A 24512-nucleotide genomic window follows, 5' to 3' on the forward strand; every position below is an offset into this window, starting at 1 on the left:
ACTGCACGCGCTAGCTACTATCATAATGCGCGCTATTATAAGGAATTTGACAGCAGGTAGTTCTGTCTCGTTACAAGCTCTATAACTGAATCTAATTTAAGAAACCTCAATCTACGTTAAAGATTAAAGCGTTGTTCCTGATTTTTTTTTAAAAATAAACAAGTAAAACGAGTTAAATATATTTTGTTGAAAATGATGAACGATCAAATAATTTAAATGTTGTCTTTTAGTTTTCAGGGGGATTCCTAAAATTATTTTTTTCATATTCAATTTTATAAAATATAATAATTGATCTGAAATTTAAATTAAGGCGGTAAAAATCAGATGAAAAAAACATAGACCTATAAACTAGTTACTAGTTAGTTCTATGGATAAAAATGATAAGATGGTGTAGTAATCTGGTAATCTACTTGATTGATCGGATTACTGGTTGCAGGTAGCTAGACCGTGTTGATAGGCTAATATTCAGGTGTTTGTTGAATTAATTAGTATTCGGTTGAAAGTTAATGTGTTCATTAAAATGTTTCTTCAAATAAAATATTACTAAGTGCCTGTATTACAATCGTTAAACTAAGGTTAAACCACCGAATTCGGCCGGTAAAATCAGTGGGTTAGGCGTAACCGAGGTTTAAACTATGATTGTAAAATGGGCCAAAAAGTCCAATTGACCAAATTGTTACACAGTCTAACGTGAAGGTGCTTGCTGGTAGATTGAGTGTACACGTCTAATTACAGGCCGTTTCGGGGTCCCTCTTATAGTTCTATCCCCACTCCCCCTGTCTATCGACTTGATATCCTGCAGTTGTTCCCGAATGTGGCTATCGACTCCGGTGTGTCCTATCTCCATTGACCGCACTCGCGAATTTCCCTAATCTATTCTGAGTATTTTATGTATTTACTCGATATTACATATCTTAATATTTTTCGTTTATTATTTATAATTTAACGTTATATATATATATAACGATTTAATAAATAAATAATAATTTAACTATTTATATTTTATTATTATTACGTATTTAATTATTAGGTATCTGTTATTCATTTATAATTAATATAACATATTATATTAGATATAATATATTTTAGGTTGACTTTAATGTTGGTAAAATGACTTTGGTTACTACAATATTATCAATATTGGGACCAATCGCAGCATAGGACGCAAAAACTGGTAAATACGAGTCGGACGCGGAAATAGCCACTTCCTATTATTATTAGCATAGAACACGGACTAAGATCTTAGTCCGTGGCATAGAACATTATAAAAACGAAACTCGGTCAGCTCATTGGGGTCTTGGTTACCTATGTTATTATTGTATAAAGTTATTATAAATTACAATGAGAGTTATTTCTATCACCGTTTTGGTTTTGTGTTTATCTAGTTAGTATACCCTAAAATGTTCAGACTTAGTCGATCCGTTGGATATGCTCAACTACGACAGGTCGTCGAAATCAATGAAAATTGTTACACCAAAAACAATGGTCAATGAACGTTGTACAATCTTTCTTTTAAGATTCATCAACATACTATCAATAATCACTGGACTATCTGTAAGTGTGTGTATTTAAATAAATAAATAAATATTTATTATTTATCTATACATACTATACTTTAAAGACTTGCTTGTGAACAGTGTTGTATTCTATTTGATTTTGTGGCTCTTTTTTAGAACATTGATCAAGTGTCAAACAATAATGGCGAAAACAAAGAGCTGAAGTTGCACACATCAGTGACCCTCAGTGTTCAAGATTTAGAGTTGTTGAAAAACATGGCCAATAAAAGATATGTAGAATGTAGATTATACAGAAGTTGATCGAATTTTAAATCGCCTATTTACTCCAGTGGAAATTAACTCGACTGAAGAAAACGGCCAAGGAAACAGCCATTTCAAAACATACGATCAGGTATCTAATTGTCATTTATATTATTATTTAATTAGTTACTTTTAATTTGAATATTTTGTAGTAGATAATTAGGTAGGTATACTAATAAAGCAATTAGTGAGCAGACAACTTAAAGTCATTATAAATACTTTTCAATAAGTATAGAAAACAACCTGGAAAACATTTATGTGATTAATGATTAGTAGGTAATCAATTATTTTATCTTAATTTTACGATATTACAAAGTAGATCGTCGATTTTTGGTAAATGATTTATTTATAGGTATTTTAATAGTATAGACTATAATCCAATAAAATAACAGTTTATATATATATTTTCATTTAATAGTTTTATGCCGAAAAATGTTCTATACTTTGTCTCTAATATTGTAACGTAACCCTTCATAAATACTTTGGCATTAAATCAATCGAGGGTTAATGCTAAAATATTTGACTATTTTTTTTATAAAGCTTTAAGAAAATTACCACATATTTAACCATCAAACTAATGTTATTCATATAATTTATATTTATATTTTCTTCCCTATTTATCAGCTACCTGATTATTTATGCTTTAATTATGCATAAATAGTTATAAATAGGTATAGGTTTATATTTTTATAAATACTTCTAAATAAAGGTGTTGCCTGCTGTTATATTACTCGTTTGTATTTGCACCTTCATGCTGTACCTAGTATAATTAACTATTAAATATCATTTAGAATTATTTTAAATACTTAAAGAATGTTGGGTATATCAAACTATAATCATTGTTTCAGTTTAAGCAAGACGCGCCGTATTTGATTTCAGTTGGTTGTATTTCAATAGTTTTACTGTATATTATTTTTAAAAAAATTAATTATTTTTGCAGCCTAAAATTTGTTCTGTTTATTATTTTTTCACTTGGATTTGTTTCAACCAGGTACATGGTGTACCTGGTAAGAAACCCATGTTTTTATTATTCATGGACTCGTGGTGCAATAATATCAAATTATAATTTATGATTACATTAAATTTCTTAAATTAAGTCATTTACTGTGTTAAATTAGTAGTAGACCTAAAAAATATCTACTTTTATTAAATAAATAATTATTAGAATATTATAATACCAATGATCATTGTAACAACTTTATTAATGATTATTAGTTTAGAGTGTTTTCTATATTGTTATGTAATTATAGAAAGCCAAAATAAATCGCAGTGTTCAATATTGCAGTACATGCCTACTGAGTGTCGCCAAAAGACAGGCTGGACTAATTTTTCTTGGTTTCAATCCAACAAATTAGGTAATATCTTTTAATTTCCATGTTATTCTAATTAAATTGTATTTTTACATTTATTTCTCTAGATCAGTGCAAAAGGCAAAAAGAAGCAATTTTTTTGGATCCTAAATATTTTATTGCCAATCACCATTACTGATATATTTGTTGAAAATATGGTAAGTAAAATGTTGATGAAGCCGATAGAAGCCTATAGTAACATCTGCCGTTTCCATAAAAACAACAACAACAATTTATACTTTTAAAAAATCATATTGTAAAATTAGTTGTATTAGTATACTTATATTTATTTTAGGTATTTTATAGCTGTGAAACCAGTGCATTAATGGTGGTATTAAACACAAATATTATGTCCACATAAAAAGTGCCGACCATGCTCCCCTTAAATACTTCACTGAAAACAACTTACTCGAATGCACTAATAAAAAATATCTCATTTACATTTTATTCGTGTTAATCGTATACATCTAGACGCGCTAGTAAATAATTTGACAAATATAATCCTATAAATATATAATCATACCTAGTCATGAGTTCATGACTTAATTTTGTCGAACAATAAATTGTTAAATACAACGTAGGTATATCACGAAAAAAAAATGTAAGCCATTTTTTATTCCTCCACTCTGCTGTTTTTTAATAATATATATAATATATTATACAAATATTCTAACCAACTCTTGTCATATTTACATAATCTGATATCAAGAACCATTTGTTGTTATTGTGGAAAAAACACTATATGAACAGCCGACGTATTTTATATGAGGTTATTATAGTTCAGATAAAATATTCATTATTGTATTACTTCGCTTTTTTGATGCCGGTAGTAAATCTAATCTATATAATTACTCCACGGACGTTGATGATATAGACCATGCTAACCTCTATAAATAATTGGATAGATACATATTTTAAAAGGTCTTTTTCAAAAACTCATACCGTTTCGCTTTCTAAGACTGCCTATTAAACATTCCTTAACCTCTAGATCTTTAAAAATTAAAAACAACACCCGTCTTCAACATATTATAAATAAAACATAATATATAGAATTGTTAGCTAATTAAATTCTTTCTGATTATGACCTAAATGGTTTTCATCAATAACCCACAATAAATTATCATTATTATGTATTACATATTATATATATTATATCAATTATCATACGAATAGTAAACTTGGGCGTACTTATGGTTTAATTTTTTCGGGTGCTACCATGTTATCCAAAGTAAAGCGGCCTGCAGATTAGATGTACCTATATTCAATTGCATTTGGGGATCAAGTCCTCGGAAGCACATTTCCCCCGTTATCTGTTTATGATGGTAGAGGAATGCTAAATAAGTGAATACAGTTGTATATATCTACAATATAAGTGAATCGCAATAACTATGCTGTATATTTTATACATTATTTTGTCTATAAACTCGTAAGATAAAAATATTAAAAGCAGCGCCCAATTTAATGTATATAATTTATTCATTCAAATAATTAGCAAAATATATTCGTAAAATCTGTGCTTGGAATTAAATTACTGTTTTTGTGAAATACTTTTACAGTGTGAGATATAATTGATAAATTAGTAGGTTCAAGTTCCTATAACTATACCACAGTACCAGCACGTCACACATAAATTACCCAAAGTCATTATTAAATTCTATAGTAGAACATTTTATATTACGACCACGAGATCTGATTTGGTGAAACGCGCAGAATGTTCATCTGAATTACCTGTACATTCGTTTTCATATACGACCTGTATAATAATATAGGTATTATAATATTTTATAACCGTAGGTACCGTATTATTTCAAATTGATGAACGCGTAAATCAGTGAATATCAACAGTTTTCGATCGAACCTTCGAGACGTTATTATACCTACGCCGCATAGAGATATATTATGATGTACGGTCATATTATACGGATTATAAATCGCAGCGGAAATCGATCGATTGCAAGAGCAAGGGACGGCTATCTATATAATACTATATTAGCCATTAGGTAAGTATATAATATATTTAGATATATAGTAGATAGTATATATTATATTATTATATATATATAGAACCACATGATTCTCGTGTCGTGCGATCAAAATACATACATATTCATCAAATGTATATAATGTACATAACATAAGCGATTTTCTTCCTTCCTTTCGGTCACTGTACCGTTGTATCGTGTGACGCCTGACGCGGTGTCCGCTCCGAACCGTTCGGCCGGATGTGTTGCCACGACGGGTGTAAATGTTATTATTATATTATTATGTTATGCAACGACGACGCGCCCGGGTCGGAGGTAGAAATGCGTGTAGATGACGATATTTTACACTGCAAGATATTGTTTTTCCGACCTTAACGCGTCTCGTATATAATATGATGTGAGAGGACAATAACAAAAATATGAAGAAAAAATACTAAATAAAATATACACCATATAGCCATACATAGTAGGTAGGTACCTGGTACCAATATGTGTTACCTATACCCAAAATAATACCTACACGCCTAAAACACTTTATTTATGTTATGTAGGTATATAGCTTCCCTGGATATGAGAGGTATGCGGCGGCAGCCCCACGTGTGTACGAAAACACCGCAAACAATGTAGACACATCAGACGTGTAAACCCATACAGCTGGTGTATCACAATAAAATATAATACAATACCTACGGACTACAGGTAGGTAGTATAGGTACCCATATTATAATACGTCGCATACTGAATGCTTTAGGCAATACTGCAATAGTCTATATAGAGTGTCTGACTGCAGAAATGTCCCGTCCGCCCATATGAAATATTATATTTAAGAAAATCAATCTCATCTTCACGCCCGACAACGGTGGTGGTGTGATTAGGTAGGATGCAAATTTTGCGGATCAAAACATAACTCCAACATTTTTTATAATTTGTCTCAATATTATCTATACAGACGCGAATACGCGATTACAATAAGCTATAGGTAAGTAGTATAATATCTCAAATTTAATTTATACCTTAATTTAAACGGCTAAACATGTTTAAATGTAAACATAAACATAAAACATATAATTCCAAAAATATTACTTATAGTTTGTAAAAAAATGTACAGTATGCGTGGTCTTAGATACCACGGATAGAATTTAACAAAAACAATTTAATATTTAATAAATTTGTCTAATTTTTAAAGCGTTGATCTACCAACTGACCCATAACTAACCTACCCATAATACTACACCTACATATTATATAAATACATTTTTTTCCAGTTAATCAAAAATCAAAAAAAAATCGAATGTAAATATTACGCAGTAATGAATCATCAGTAGGTAATCTATAGTATTCCTGCTCTACAAAAATAACACGGATAGAGAAAAAAATCGTCGACAATGCACAAAAGATAATATACCGAACGGCGAGACGTGCCTCCGATTGGATCATATTATAACAGTAAGTACCTAAACTTAGGTATAAAATAAAAATATATCATTAAGTACCTAATATTATTATGTTTATGTATTATGTGTGATAGAATACTGATAATGTGTATAATACGGGGACGCGATCAATTGATCCGGCGCGGACACCGGAATGTCTGCCGTCTCACCAAGGCGGGTACTTTGTGTTATATCCGTCGTATAAATGTATACTAGCAGTAGTAGTAGTTGTGGTGGTTGTAGTAGTAGTAGTAGTTGTTGTGTCTAGTTGTGACTGGTGGTGGTGGACTCTGGTGGTGCCGTACGACGCTGCCCGGCCGCCGCCGTGTCAGTCTGCCGGTAACATTCGTTCGGCTCGTACGCGTTCCTGTCGACTGTCGTCGTCGTCGTTTCGTGCGTTTGGCGCCCGCCCGGAATTCGAATAATTTATATAGAGTCAAACCGTTTTTCATCACTCGCTCCCTCCATTACGTTTACCACGAGTGAACCCCCGAGTGCGTGCGCCGCCGTGAGTGTGTGTCGTGACGAAAAATTCGATCGCCGCCCGTGACATGGATACTACTCGATAACTGCAATTCCCTGAGGACTCGTACAGGTGCATCACGCAACAGCGGCGGTCTCGACGATAAGGTAAGGAAAAAATTCAAAAATAACCGGCTAAGACGTCGTTCTTTTTGCCGTTCCTTGTGCGTAGGTATATTATAATACCCTACGTCGTCGGTCGACCCGTCGACGTGTAGTTATTAGTGGAAGCAGACGTAATTGTAGCCACGGCGATCTGTGGTCAACAGAGAAACTGCGCGGAAATTGAGCGTTGACCGGGGGGGGGGGGGGATGGTACCCGGGGTTATGCGTATACGATGTACCTATGCACCGAGCGCTTTAGCCGGAAGAAGCCGGTCGGTCACGTGCGAGTGACTAAAAAAGGGGAGACCGCCGCGTGCACGGCTGCAGATATATCGTAATAAACGTACATATATAATAATATTATTCGCGTTGAGTAGATAAATTCTATAAATACACGATGCATATACGCTACAGCAGGTATAGGTATATCGACTTCCATTGGCAATTCGAACACGTCCATAGGCAGCTGCAGTGCACATTTGTTTTGCTTATAATATTATTATTATCCAAACCGTTCTTTCGAAATGTTATTCTTTACGGCGATGTTAATTTATACACACGCCAACGCAGAATACACAAAATGCGATGTTTTATGCGTCGCGACGTGAGCATTTCGATTCGACACTCATCGATATCGATGTTTTCCTTACTTTCCATAGTTCCATGTTATATTATTTTAATGCTGACAAACAAAGACAAGAAATAAACAACAGTATTTACTACATATTTACCTTTGATGGCTCATATAGCTCAATGCTCATAATAAGATATATAAATATATACCTATATAATACTGGCTGCGCGTCATAGTATTGTATCCATAATTTATATATTGTATCATGACGAATATACCTGCTATGAGTCAACGATAAAACGTACTCATATTTTATTATGAGAAACTTTAACGCTCGGGTCCATCTACGATCAAAGCGTCTTAATTTTACACCGACTATAGGGGTTGGTTTTATATAAAATAAAAATAACAGAAATCATCTACTATCTTAATAAGTTATAAAACATATTCATAACTCGCTTTAAAATTAAAATATTAAAAAAAATAACCACGTGAAAACTCAGATAATGTTGTCACTTATCAGATACATTTAAATATGACGATTCACTATAATATAGTTTAATATTAAAATAAACGAAACTAATAGATTCCTGAATGTGAACTGAATAACTGATGCACATAGTTAACAAACGTACCTATACAGCTATACGCTGTATTGTAAAATAAATTAGTAATTTGATGAAATAACAGGAAAATACATTGTTTAATTGCACCCTGCAGCAAATAAAAACTGGAGTACGTGGGTATTAATTTTAAACATTATTGGCATTAAATTTGAATGTTGTATTTTAATGTTCGAATTATTTCCTTTTTATTTAGTTGTGTCGAAAAGAATACGATTTTCCGCTCTAGTTATAAAATACATTTTTATTATTTAACAACAAACCAAAAGAAGACATTATAAACCTATTCATAAGCCCATATCGATTCTTATTTCGAATGGAATAACTATTAAAGAGGTACTCTTCAGTCTTCTGTTACTGTGTATTTACAAATTTTACTCATTATCCACACACAATAGTACAATGCATACACCTGGAAACCACCACCTATTTGTCTGTATACAGAGATAGATAGGTAACCAGAGACAAACGTCTTTTATGCGTTGAGCTAAATAAAGCCTGTAGGCTGTAGGTGCCATGCCTTGCCTGTTATTAGAGTTATTATTATTCCAATAAACAAGTAAATGGTACCCGAGGGTGCTGACCACGACTTAAGTATGTCAACATATGATCGAGGAGTTATACCTAATTTCCTGATCTGCTTAAACATTGAATTTATTCTAACATTTTTTATACATGTCACTTCACTTTCATTTTAATGTAAATAAACTTGACAAAAGTTTTGTAGAACATTGAACAAACATTTGTGTTTATTATTAATCTACGTAACATACTTTTATAGATTGATTGCGGTGAATTATTCTAATGCAAACACAATTATAAACGTAATTGTTCATTATAAATTATAATACATTGAGACTAATGTACTTATAAGTTACATTTCTTTGTCTTTAAAAATAAACTTACTACATCAGGAAATCATCATAATATTTATAAATCAGATTTTCAAACAAAATAATAATATACCTTGAAAAATAATATAGAACTTTAATAAACCTATAGCATTGCTGAAACTAAAAATAATTTTAATGATACGTCATTAATCATCATTCATCATTATAAATTCACAATCATGATAACTGAACAACTCGTGTATAGGTAGAATATGGAAGATGAATTGGAACCCTAGTTATGCACGATATTCGAAATAATAACAGGCTGCATGATTATTATTATATATACATCTCCAAGCCATGGATAATTGCTGTTAGTTGATACACCGACTGATGTCTGTGGCCTGACTGGAATATATTCTTGTTTATCCAGTGTGGTATACCTACAGGCGTCATCTAGAAAATTGTGTCTCCCATAGCGCCAGTCTCCTACGGTTTCTTGGCGCCTTATTTGTACGAAAAAAAAACATTTATTTATTCAGTTTCAAAAATATTATGAACTATGGCGCCAGCGTCCAGCACTGACAAACAAACAAGTACAAATGTTCTTGAAAAAATATTGTGATCTATTTATCGCCATCGTTGAATCGTTCTCCATACGGCACCTTACGCGCGTCCATGTTTAACGGATTTATAGGTAATCACACAACAATCTCTGAATCATAATAGGTACAGTTTTTAGTTTTGTAACTCACACAAAAGAGTGTGATTAACGAATTATAATATTTTAAGTCCTTAAAATGATTTATACATTTTTTGAAAATGTGTACAAGTGTATAAGAATAAGAGGGTGTGGGTTGCTTATATATATTTATTATGAAATAGTGAAATACAAGAAACTTTATATGCAATAAAATTATATCATTATATTAAAAAATATTAGAAGTTGACTCAAACTGAACAATTGTTACTACTTAAAATCTTTGAATCATAAATTACTGCATCATTCTTATAAAACCTCCAAAAAATACTACGTTATAAATTAGTTTTTAATGTTTATATGAATTGTTAAACACCCTTGAATAAACAAACACTTATAAAAGTTATATGTAATAATGGATGTCAATGCTTTGAAACCAGTGCTTGAATGCAATTTAATACGGGTTATAAATTTAACTCGAGTAGCAGACTAGTCAAATGTGATAGAAACTAATACAGGACATTGAGACTTCAAACAAATAGTTAGGCTATAGGTACCTATTTCATATTTGAATTCATAGTATTAAAAATTAATTTATAATATTATTAATCATTTCAATGGAAGGATTAGTTAAAATTACATTTTTATGTATTACCATCAGCTATTATATTATGTATTCGATTGTCTATACTCTATAGGTACAACAATGTAAATGTATTTATATTGTATTTAGTTAAACTGTACACATTTTGAAAAAGATAATTTACTACCTTCTCCATAATGATACCTACATTAGATATGACTATATGAGTCAAATAATACAATTTAGGATTTGAATGATGACCACCCATGATTTAAAAATACCCTACTTAATATGAACCTTACTTATAAATTTAGGTAGCCAGGTACCTCCTAAAGGTTTTAAGTTTTTACTGTTTTCGGGAATTCTATCTAGACTGCAGTAGATATCATTATTTGAGTTATTTAAGGTTCATTTTAGTAGGTTTTGCTTAAATGTAAAAGATAATGAATACACACATCAAGTACAAAATGTATATTTTTATTCGATTGATAATTATTAATTAAAACATAAAATTTATTTTGTTTGAAAAAATAATAAAAAATAATGATTGTCGTGTCTCATAAACGTAGAACATATAGTAAATTTAAGTTCAGCAGAAACAATTTTGTGTGGTTAGTTTTAATATTATAGAGTGAATGAACTTATTATTAAACTTAAAGGCAAAAATATTATCGTTGTTTGTACGTTGGGTTATTATGTAAAATAATTACAAAAAATTAAAATACCGTATGAAATCAACGTTCAAAAACGTTATACTTACCTTTAAATTTAATTGGTCAATTCACTTTAATATATAAAGCTTAGAACATAAAATTGGTACTGATGAATGTAAATTTGCTATATTATGTTATACTTACTACTTTGTATGGCGGAGACAACACAGCGGGTGCGATGACGTCCTCTTAATATGTATTATTTATTATTAGTATAATACGGAATAACAACCAACATTTATGTAGATTTTACGTACATATTATTAAACTAAATATTTGGGCATATTTTAATGTCTTTAGTCGATGGAATAAACTAAATAATTACTAAAGAAAACGTATTATTTATTTTTAAATGCACATTTTAAATTTTATCTCACTCTCGGAACCCTAACGGGTCTATAGGCTATAATCAAATCACAGAAATGTCACTAGTTTTCTCTCAGGTCATCAGGCATTTAAGGTACAAATAATTATAAATAAACAAAATTGTATGGAAATTAACAAAAAAAATCAAAAAAAATCAAAAAAAATCTTGCAACTTAGTAATATATTACCTAAAAATAAAATAAAGGGAAAATTGTTAAACTATTATTCATAATTTTATATCATTACGAGAAGATTTCAAATTAGTACATTGTTTCACACTGTCATACTATATATCGGACAATCGTAGTAGGTTATAATCGTAAGCATACACACAGGTGGATATATAATATTAAATAATAATATATAATATTATAAATGTAGCCAAGTGTAGGTATGTTGCATGTAGATTGTATGTATACCAGAAGGTCGAGAACAATATTATTATTGAATGTTGACACAAATTATTATAATGAATAATATCGATATTTTTCAACAGGATTAACGCTCCAAGTGGTAACGAATTGGTTTTAGATAATAACACATGTCATTTAGAATTTAATGGTTGAATGTACACGATAACCACAGTAAAATTAGAGAAAATAAAATTTGAAGTTTGGGCTTTAGATTTTGCGTGAAGTTCAATAAATGAACATATTTCAAATATAATTTGAAATTATTATTATTATTTTTTTAATAATCACTTGAATGAATTATATTCGTGACCTCTACATATTATTATCGTGTACAAAGACTTAAAGAACGAATTGGATTCTCACGTTATATTTTTTTGTTCTCGAACCAGTTATACTTTCCCATCTTAGATTCTTCCTTACGCTATTCAAATGTTTTTCGATATATTTTGATTTAATTTTGAAGTCGTGTTATGTTAATGTTTGCTGTAAAAAGTGCAATCAATTAAATTAATCAAAATATACCTTTTCAATTCTTATCCAAATAATAATTGATGTATTGAGTTCAGTTTAATGAAATTCAAAAAATAAACCTACGTATAAATGTATAATGTCAAATATGTATAACAACAATATGTATAAATTATATTATTTAAGTATTTATTTTAGTTTGTTAAGTTAGCTGTTAGCATAATATGAAGGTAAAAAGCATATTTGTTGATTCTGTATTTTTAATTATAAATATATTTGGAAAAACTCTATATAGCAAAATAAATAAATAAATAATACACCTAACTTCATCCGGGTTAAAATGTAATTCACGTGAAATTGCTATCTTTAGTGACCAAAATATTTAAGCTAGGTTCTCGAAATATCGAGAATTTCTACTTTTTCAGCTTCTATTTTTTGAATCTATAAATTTATAATATTATGCTTTTATAACAATGACATATATATTTAAATCTTGTTTAAATAACACGATAACAGTAGTATATACATTATACAGTATACACATCACACATGCGTGTTATTATAGACTATAGTGTTATAGAGAAACGGATAAAAGAATTATACCAATTTAATGCCAGTTTTAATTATTTATAAGGGTTTTTATAATTTCTATGATAACCGGTATTGTAGGTAGGTACTATAATATTAAATCTTAAAATTATCAATAAAAATTATATTTTATTATATGCAGTACAATTTTTTTTCTAAACTTAGGTATACATGGTACCTATGTGGTAATAGTATAATACCAGCTCAAAACAGGTAAATATGTAAAGTGATTCAAATATTGTAAAAATGAAAGAAGTTACTATCATAATTTATAGATTCTATACTATAATCGCATTATAATATTAAACATAACATGTACAATGTACATAATATACATTATATCTATTACACTTTAAATGTTTAAAAAATAATATATTTGTGAAACATTTATACAATTATGGCTAGGAAAAATATATATATTTGTATGTAACTATCATATTTATGTAAATGTATTACAGAAACGTGGTATTTCTCACTTACCTTTTAATGCCTCATTAATCAGTTATTGAAAGGTAAATTAATTTAATTTCATAACATAAATTTAATGTTTTAATTTTTTTCAAACCTTTCCATATTAATTTGATAGTTAAGTCTAAAAATATAATTAGTATTAGATACTTGTGTGTATATTGCTTTACACTGTAGTATAGGTACCTATTGGCTATAATATGGTATATGTAACATGAAGGTATGGCAGTTAATATATATTGTATGCACTATGAAAAATTACATAGAAATGCGTAACCGAAATTCTACATGTCCTACAATATACAATATTATTATTATACAATATGTAATATGTATGTTAAGCAAAAACGGTTTAGAAAAAAAACCTTGCCCATGCATGATTCGTTTAGTTATTTAATCGACGCAATATAGTATATACTATACTCGCATTTGGTATTATATTATATTAATTGCAGTAGGTATCAATGTATTATAATATATTTCTACTAATAAGTTTCCTCCATTATAAACTCTGCATTTATGTCATAATGTATTTCACATTAATTGGCCTGAAGTTGGCTTGAACTAGCTAGCACAGTATACGATTGTTGCAGTCTTGCAGATAAATTAAAAATAATAAATAGCTTTTCACTCCCCTGATTCTTCACTCTACGATTCATGTATTATACAGTATTACAGTGTCTCGTGTCATACTGTCATGTAAACATCATGTTTATTCAAGTAAAATGGAAATAAAAACATTATCATTATAATAAAGGTCAAGTCATGATTTGGTCGTTGTCGCACGTAAATGTTCTATAAACCGTGTGTGCGTCTGTGCGTGAGTTACTATAACATTGCGATTGCAATTGCGATGTATAAATGTATAATGATATTAAAGTTCTTTTGTTTTGTAATAATAGTTATATGCATGTAATGTCATCGGATATTTTATGAATTATAATGAACCCATGCGGTAAGATTTAAATACAGCCGATAATTAAATAGGTAAACCACATACAACGAATAATAACTACTGTTAATAATTAGTAATTACCCAATTGTAAAATGTATAATATAATATTATATAGATACCTAGGAATCACAATGATATTCAACTATTACATGGGTACCTATAGTTCGTATACACAGGAACTCGTAACAACCAACAACTATAAGCAAATGGCTGCAATTACAGTATGAACAGGAATATCAACTAAAATTTAATAAAAACAAACGGTAGCCGCACTTTTATCTACCATGTATTTAGATAAATCTAACGAGTAATACTACTTTCCCTGCAGTGTATAATATAGGTAGGTACCCCATTTTCTTCGCATCGATCTTGTATACTAAACTCACTACGTATACGCCATTACTACCACCTATTCCATCGAATGTTACTAAGTTTCCGGTTCTTGCGAATAAATCATCAATAATAATTTGCATTTAGAAATCCTAAATAATAATTCAATTTTAATCACGCCTTTGGTAAAAGTAAAACGACGTATAAGTTACTGCGCTCGAAAGTGGTTATATATTTTTTTTGCTCATTTTTGGGGTGCGTGTTATTATTACTTATTAATTATTGTATATTATAATATATATGCGTATTAATATTAATATTAATATTATACTGTTTGTTAGTATGACACATGTAACAAACGCAACTCTCGGTGAATAAACCCGTTGTGCACTCGTGCAGTAGATATTGAAAATGGTTCTTGCCGAATGCCGTTGGTTGAACAAACAAACGCTGCAACTGGATTAGTAACTGCAGACTGGCAGGGTTCGGTCCATTTTCCTACATTAAACGGTCCAACTTAAACTAACAAAATATTAAATTTCTCTCAATAGTATATTTTCTACCTTCACTCACATTTTATAAGAATTAGGATTTAGGAACTTTTTCTTTGTTGATTACTAAAATAATGTTCTTGCCTAAAAGTTTGATAATAGGTCAATTCACTCTGATATCAAAACTATCAGCATGCTATTGAAACAGGTTGTTATGATAATACTATCTAAGGTTTTCATGATAATACTGTCAAGACGTCAAGTGCCGAATGCTCAGTAAATTTGTACTGATTTCTATTATTGACATAAAATATTTTAAACACATATCTTAAATAGAAAATAATATTATGTTCTATGGTGCTACCTACTAAATTTAATTAGTAGACCCATGCATAATCAAAATAATTTTTAAATTTTTTCCTTTTTTTTCATAAACGTAGCTCGCGACTTACTGTGCTGTAGAAGAGTAGCACAGTGGCCCAGTCCAGCCCTGACTGCATCGTCGCTTCACAATGCACTTATATAAGTGCATAGATTGGTGGTCCGGGTTTTTAGACTATATGTGGAAATGCATTTCACGATGATATTATAGTGTATACTGCAATGGTGCCACGAGGGCTGCAGCTCATTAAGCGGTTTTAGGGGTGGAGCTGTAAGAAATTACGTCGAACCGTTTATTTTAAATATTAGCAAAATATGTAAACCAGCTCGCAGGCGCACTGTCTCAGCCTCTATAATATAATATTGTGATATTCATCATAATATATTTTATAATAATAAGGCTTGTCCTCCCTCCCCCCTTCAAGAAACGAACTGTCGAACTCTAAATATGCGCCCAACCGTTATCTCTGACTCTGAACAGGTCAGGTTAACAGGATGATCGCAATTACGGTGTTGCGGCCGCGGAAGTGTCGACTTATTTATTTCAACGCGGTTTTACGAATGCATTCGATTTAAATAACTCTCGTGGCATCGACGGCTGTGTCGTGCGTCGCATGACCAATCGACCGTTTCTAACTCATTTAATCGGATTAAGAGTTTCGCACAGAGGGACAAAAAAAAAAATAGGGATATAAAAATGCCAATGTCACCCCACGCTGATTCCTATATTCTGGCGTGCGTGGAATACGGATGTACAGTAAAATTACTGAAATATACAGTTAACGGTTAGACACTTTATTTTTAGTCAAGTACACACTTTTCCAACAATTTTCGTTTACTGAGTCAAAAAAAATGTTAGCCCTCAAGTTTAACTCACAGTATAACTGATATAAGTCCACTCGAGTTCTATCATATATTATATTATAACAATCATCACTATAACTATACGTTCAAAAAAGGTTTTAGAATAATCTATGTATACATATTTTATCCCATGTTAGCCGGTGAAATACTATTTCATTCTCTTGGGTCCGAATTCCACGCCACCGGACTTATGACAACGGATACTCTTAAATTTCTACGCCTTTGAAATGAACGTAGGCACATATTATAATGCGCACCGTGTCGTACAGCCGTGTCACATGTATACGCCAATCGTACCATGTAAATCTTCAAAACGGTAACGCTTTTTCGTTCCGAACGTAACAGGCTGTTGTCCGCGAAACAATTACAATTATAAGTATATAATACGCAAAATACACGTTAATCTATATATTATTATGTACGTTTGGAAGTGTAAAATTTAAGAAAAACTGTACAGTGGGACGGCTAGGAAACAAATTTTTTTTGATGCAAACAATATAATTTTTAATTATATATAATATAGGTATACCGTATACACAATATTAAGTTTACTTACACCTGTTATACTCACACGTCTGAGACGTCTTTCCGTTTAGCGGTTTGTTGACGATAATAATAAGTAATAACATGTCTCCTATGTATGTAAACTTATAGTAAAGTCAACAAGTATCACACCATTAAATGACATAATAATATATTGTATTATATACGAGGTGGCCGTCGTCGGTATGGCCTCTGTATGCGGCTTTCTGCAGGTTTCCATTTAAGCGTTTAATTCCACCAATGCCTAAACATAAGGTAAGGTATTTGTTTTCCTCCGAAGACGGATATGACAAGATATGGTCCAAATAGGACCATATCTCGTTGTACCTATAACCTATGTATATATTATATTATAGGTATATTTAGGAATTTTGAACGCCTGTATACTGGATAGTCTGAACCATGACTCTATGGGACTAGTTTTTTAATTTTTAAAGGGGCTAAACTCCTTCACTGCTTATCCAAGTCAATTGTCAAATCCAACTACCTAATATTGATTTTTTAATTTTCTACTTTTCATTTAGTCTTGGGGATGTGGTAGACACGGACTAGGCTAGAAGTTTATCAACTTAACTAAAAATAAATGGCTTACCTAACTGAAAACCGAGCTGAAATTTGATTCAGTTCATCTAATTCACTTACATCATATTATTGTGAATGTGGGGATTATGTTCCACATAACAATAAAATATTATGTCATAATTTAATCTTACGCGGAATACCGAGGCATTACAAAAAGAATCCATTAATATTACGTGTGTTACGTGTGTTACCGTCGACCGTCGTCGTTTATTCGTTGCGCGGCTACCGCTATACTATAATTGTCGATTATAATATAAATAATGGAAGTCAAGAAAATATGATATCGTACATTCCTACCGGTCATTAGGGTCTGTCTGGTCGTTTCCGTAATGATCTGAAATTAATGATTCAGAAGGAACAGAAGGATAAATTATCCTTGTATTATCAATATTATAAGTATTATAGCCGCTGCGGACATTCGGCCGTCGTTGTGTTTCACCGGATTCGGCTAAAACGACACGCTGTGTATACAATTTATATACATTATGTATTTATGTATATTAATAATGATTATTATTATTGTTTGTTTCCATTCGACGGCGGCTACGTATATGGTATATTGGTAGCGGCGGCGTACTGCAGCCCTCACAATAGATGGTTTTCACTCGGACGAGGGCGCGGAAAGTTATGATTTAAATATTCAATTCAATCGAAACGGACGGGGCACCTCCCATTTCAGCTCAATTATAATAATATTATTACATTTATACGGGCGGCGACACTATACTGCATAAATCTTTCGTTCTCTCTCACTCCCTCTCAGTCTCTCTCAGTCACTCTCTCTCACTCTCTCTTTCTCTCTCTCTCTCTCTCTCTCTCTCTCTCACACTACATGTGCCAGACACACTGCTGCGTGTTCGTTCTTACGTGTTATTATCGTTGTTAATTCTGCATATATATTATAATGACGATGATAATTGATAGTAATCGTATAATGCAGGCACGGCAAAGGTATAATTAATGGACTATACATTTGCATTCGGATAAACCGTTATAGCGCAGTGTCCTTTTACGATCGCCGCATAGGTATACACCGCGGCGAACGTACGAGCGTTTATAAAATAACATTGCACGTACCGCTAATAACCTACGATGGACTGATAGTCATATTAAATTACGAGTGCAGTCGGGGGCCTGTTGTATACCAATGGAGTCGACCGTGTCGATATATAGATCGACATTTATATTTTCAGTACAGCCGACCACGTCCCACATTACTCGACACGAATCTGTGCAGTTGCAGAGCTGCTGCAGCCGTCGCGTTTGCGGTTTCGTCGATACGCGTATGGAGGCTCATAGTATAAGAGTACCAAAGACTATATAGACCGCATATTGTGTTTTATTTTCATGTATTTATAATTAAATCATACTTATAATAATTGAATGATTCATAATAATATCAACCACTTTTAAGTTAGTTCGTGGTGATGGTAGACAGTTACAATTTTACTTTTTAAATCGTTTAATTTAATTTAATTCAATTCAAATGATAATATTAAGAAGACATATAAAACACAATTTTTAAAATTAAGTAATTGTTTATACCTTATTAAATATTATATACCTACAAACAAACAAATGTCTAATAACGTAATTACCCGATTAACAATATTTTTATTTATACTCGACTTTTTAAAATTCCTTGTGTTACAAAACTTATATTTTTAATGTTAATTGACATCGAATTAAAAAAAAGTAGGTTCAAGATAACCCTCGATTTTTTACCTAACCGAATCAAATGATTTCTTAGTGTAATTTGATTTTGCATCATACGCTATAATTACCCTAGTTATTACCTTTTTTTTAGGTAAGACACCTAATACTTTTATGTCATTACCTAGTGGTCAATCCTATTAAGTTTTGTTTATTTATAAAAAGATCCTATTGTGACTTGAATATAGAATATTATAAACTCTGAAAAGACGTATGCTAGCACTGTGAATCCCAATGCCCAAGTACAGTAAAACTCAGTAAATGTTAACTAAAGTTTATGACGAAGTAAAAATATATAATATTTGATAATTTTGACATGGCGTGGGAATTGGGGAGAAGAGTGAGTGTATGACATACAATAAATATACCACACTGTATGTAAATTTAAAATTTTCGTCGACACTTGATCCTAAATATATTTGTAAAAGATTTTCGTCCCCACATCCTAATGGTCCACGGTTTTTTTGTTTAACTAAATACATATTACATTGTATATAAAAATTATAAGCCGACTACGTGCCGCGCGTCGTATACATAAATATATAATATTCATTAAGTGTATATTAATCGCACCGACTTGTCAAAACTCGTATTCACCGTACACACATTACACATTTAGATATAGTGACCAATATGTATACTGTATGTATGTATAGGTTAATAATACCTAGGTGTAGGTTATACTATACTATACTATACTATACGACTATACTATACTATTTATATATACATAATATCGCGTACCTGCCTACGTGCAGTAAACAACGTAAGTCATGTTTATATCGTATATATATATATATATAGATATATATATATATATATTATACATGTCACAGTAAATGCATTTTGTCAACAACCGATTTATATACGGACCATATATATTAATATAAGTATTACGGTAGAGTCAACTCCTAAAACCCGAATGTCAACCGGTTCTGCGTCTATCTAGGTATAGATACTATACATATACAGCTTCCGACACACCTTTGGGTGACGGCTGTAAAAAACGGCTTACGCTTATATTCCTGATACGTATGTAGGTATATGATGATAGGATATGCCATATGTATTACGTAAAGATTCGATTGACACGAAAACCAACTCGGCGGTGACTGTATACAGCGTGTGTATATAATATAATATAATATAAGCATCATATTATTATACGTCGTATAGTCTACTGATTCAATCTTTCGCTCATGTGTGATCCGAATAATCAATTAAGAGAAAGTGCGCCTCCCGGGTGCAAATATAATATATATTTTTTATTTCCATTTTTTTTTCATCAGAGATATTTAATATGCTCAATCATTTCGTCGACCACTATACTCGAACAACGAGGTACACGACAATTTCGAATTTTTAATGGTATAGCATTATCCACCACGGGCTATACCATCTTGATAAATTGTGATAATGTGTTAACAAAATCTGTACGACAAAATATAGGCATAGGTCAAATGAGAGTACGTCGTCAATTATTATTTTATAGACGTTATGTGACATATGGATAAACAATATAATAATATCGACCTCACAATATCTTCGTATACGGGTGACTTTGAAATTCTTTTGCCATAATTTCTTTAATTCAATATGTACTTCAATAATGCATGTCATTATACAAACTACAAATTGTATCCAGTATACCAGTTGTAAAACTAAGTATCTAAAAGTTCGTATTTGTAGTTTGTACCTATATATAATGTAGTCGGTGTGTAACCAAAATGACATAACGTGACTCGTGAGTCGCTAATCAATGACAATGTAATAATTAAATAATTTTAATGACAATATACAAGGTGTATTTACAAGTTTACAATGTATCTAACAGCTTCACATTACTAACAACTAGTAAACATTTAAAGGGCGTGCGCTCTGACACATATCCTCGGAGATGATATTTTCATAAAGCATTGTGAATGACAATTAATAAAGTACCCACATAACATGTTATTAACATCAATGAAACTAAACTTGATTTTAAAGTAGAAATCAGTATATAACCAAACGTGGATGGAAGACAAACTAGATAAAAAAAACTAATAAATTTACTATTCGTCATCATGAAAATCATAAAATTGGATTTTATACAAATAAATTACATTTTATGGTTACAATTTTAGGAATTTAGAATTGAAGAGGTTGGCAAGTGGGTGTCGATATGCTGTACAGAAGGTTACAAGTAGTTCACTGTAATAGAAGGTGTTAAATTTGAATTCAATGATATAATATCATTGTATAAGAAAACGATTCTGAGCGAAAACGGTCAGTCAGCTTATGATATTACTAAGTATATTTGATGATATTATTGTGAATAAAGTAATTTATACATAACTTATTTACGTGGAACCTTGTTTTAAATTTTCAATCTTTAGCTATAAAAGTTGAACATTTTATAAATTTTTAACTACAAAATAATTATTAAATTTTAAATTTGAGAAATTGTGTGGAAATTTGAACTTTAAATGCTTATAAAAAATAATTGTGCCTATGCATTTTTAATATTTTTCAACTTCTATTGTAACAATATATCAGGAGCTTTGCATTAATTTTTTATGCTTTTTTACCGTAGTTTAAAAAATAAAAAAATTGAAAACTGACTATGTTTGTAAACAACTCAAAAAGAGTCAAATTATTTTCAACATTTTATCGTGTATAGAAAATGCTAATATTAACATTCAGTAAAATTTTCAAGTATCTACAGTCATTCGTTTTTTAATCACAACAAAATAAGAAAATCGTTATATGAAAAATCAAGTGAGTATCAAATGTTGTAAAAATATGAATTTCAAACGCTCATAAAAATTTAATTTGACTTTCTTGTAGACATTTTTTTCAAATCTAAGCATTTTTACTTTCCTAAAAAGTGATGACAGAGACAAAAATATAAATAAAAAAAAAAAAAACCTTGTAAAATCAATACATTCATCGCTCAGAATCTAAAATGCAATACAAGTTGGCCAAATATGTGTAGGTACAGGCTGTAAAAGAAATAAAATACCAACTTTTACTAACCTTTGTTCTTATTAATTTTGTTTAATATAGGTATATTTAACAACTCTCATATGAGTTACGTTAAAAAAAAATGTTCCAAAATTGATTAGAATTAAAGGTATTAGAAAATTAGTTAACTAAATCTATCAGTTATTTTTGTTATACCCTGTATAGACTATAATATACAGAGTAATTTAGATATAATAGCGTTTGGAACATTGGTGGTTAGACCTGACCTATTAGAAGTCGGAACATTAACAAATCGGTAAAATCCATGACAATTAAATGTATTTTAAATGACTATTTAAATAGTCACGAAACAAATTTATGCTATGGTCACAATACACTTGTTGTATTATTTGTATTTGATTAAATTTTTTTCAGTTGATCATTTATTATTACAAAGTAGGAATAGATCAGAATAGTTTAATAGTATCTGTATATTGTATCAGCTTGAAGATGGTTTCATTTATGTTTCATTATAAAGGTAAATTTTAATTTATCGAATATTTTAGAAAGCTGGTGGAATAATTATCCGCTTCAGAGTAAATATAGTTTATTATAGACTATTTATATTACTCGCATTACTTAGGTATAAATTATAATTTACATTATATCAACTGACCGTCCAACTACAAAAAAAAAAAATAAAAAGTCTTAAATAAACGAATTTTAAACTGGTTTTGATAAAAGTGTTATGACGCGTTGTAAATAAATTTTCTAAATAATTTTTATCGGTTTAAATATTATACTTGTCCGTATCCAATTAACAATTTGCAAATAAAAATATAGTAATTTTGCATCGAATTGGTATTATGGGTTCCTATTGTGTCTTTAAAAATGTCGGTCAAGTGGGTACGGCGAAGTGGTAAAGTATACAGAACTTGTGCACTCAACCCTGTTCTGTGCAGCGGAGATAGATAAATTTCAATTATCGATTAGTGTGTGTTATTGTCAGCTTAATTTGTATTGTGCAAAGCGAGTAAAATTACATTTGCTCGAAGCCGCGTTATGAAATCGTATAACGATTGTACATTGTCTAGTGATAACGGTCGTAATGATACACATTTTGTCCCAACTCGCCACTTGGGAAACCTTGGCCCCGGGACGAACACAAATCGAGGACAATGTTGCAAAACCGTTTTCTTATTTGTATGCCGCGTATATTATACCAACGATACACTATCGGGATAAACTGTAAAAAACAATACAACGGATATACCTCTTATAATATATTATATACATCTTATATGTATTGTTACACGTATTGGATTACACGCGAGTTTGACCTTGGCTTAGAGACTTGATCTGCACATTACACCTATATATTATTATTATATGTATTATATTATGTGTACGGTCAGTGGAAGTATCTATATAGTTATTATTATCAGTGTTATCACTTATCATCGTGCGGAACGATAATGTACGGTTTCTCGTTATTTTTCAAACATCAATCTGAAACCGAATACTACGCTGCGCTGTGTGTATCTATAATCTATATATACGCCTTTATTTTTTTCGGATCTGATCTTGTTTTTATTTCGTCGTAGGTATAGTGCCTGTATATAGTAATACATATCAACTAAATTTTGCAATGTATACAGTTTGAAATCGTTGTCATTGACGCATTTGATTTGTTGAAAAGTTAAAATCGGCCAATAGTATATCGTATATGTATACAATATTTTGATAACAATATTTCGTCAATTTTATTTTGCAGGTGCTTTTATGGCCCCCGGCTTTAGAACTGCAGCTGCAGCTGTAATGTCTCGTTTTTAATATGTCTTATATTATTACTCTGAAGTTCTGAATTTATCTGGATTGAATGAAAACCCTAAACGTGCGATTTGATGTTATGTCGAATATTATTTCCACGAAAATACAAATAAATTCGTTTATAAAAACGTTCGTTTGAGTGTGTAGTTTTATTTTTTTTTATTCGTTGTTATTCTCGACGAGTAAAAGTAGGTAGTCAATCCGGCGGTCGAAACAAACGAAAAATACTTTACTAACGGCACGAAGTGATATGGTATAAAAATTCGGAGACATTGCGCTATTTCGTGGCAACCGTGTCGAGAAACCAAACAAAAGTATAATATATATAATATTATCATAC

General features: G+C 30.7%; 1 protein-coding gene and 1 pseudogene across 1 annotated transcript in view; both read left to right on the top strand.

Annotated features, from left to right (window-relative positions):
• The first annotated feature begins 1341 nt into the window (after positions 1-1341).
• Positions 1342-3472, top strand: LOC132940697 (uncharacterized; annotated as a pseudogene).
• A 3396-nt stretch (positions 3473-6868) lies between these two features.
• LOC132940923 (cadherin-99C) overlaps positions 6869-24512 on the top strand; it is a 62776-nt gene continuing 45132 nt past the window's right edge. The window contains exon 1 of the mRNA XM_061008727.1: positions 6869-7211. The gene's annotated coding sequence lies outside the window, so the exon portion shown is untranslated. The remainder of the gene's footprint in view (positions 7212-24512) is intronic.

The sequence above is a fragment of the Metopolophium dirhodum genome, chromosome 3, assembly GCF_019925205.1.
Source record: "Metopolophium dirhodum isolate CAU chromosome 3, ASM1992520v1, whole genome shotgun sequence".
In the NCBI taxonomy this organism is placed as follows: domain Eukaryota; kingdom Metazoa; phylum Arthropoda; class Insecta; order Hemiptera; family Aphididae; genus Metopolophium; species Metopolophium dirhodum.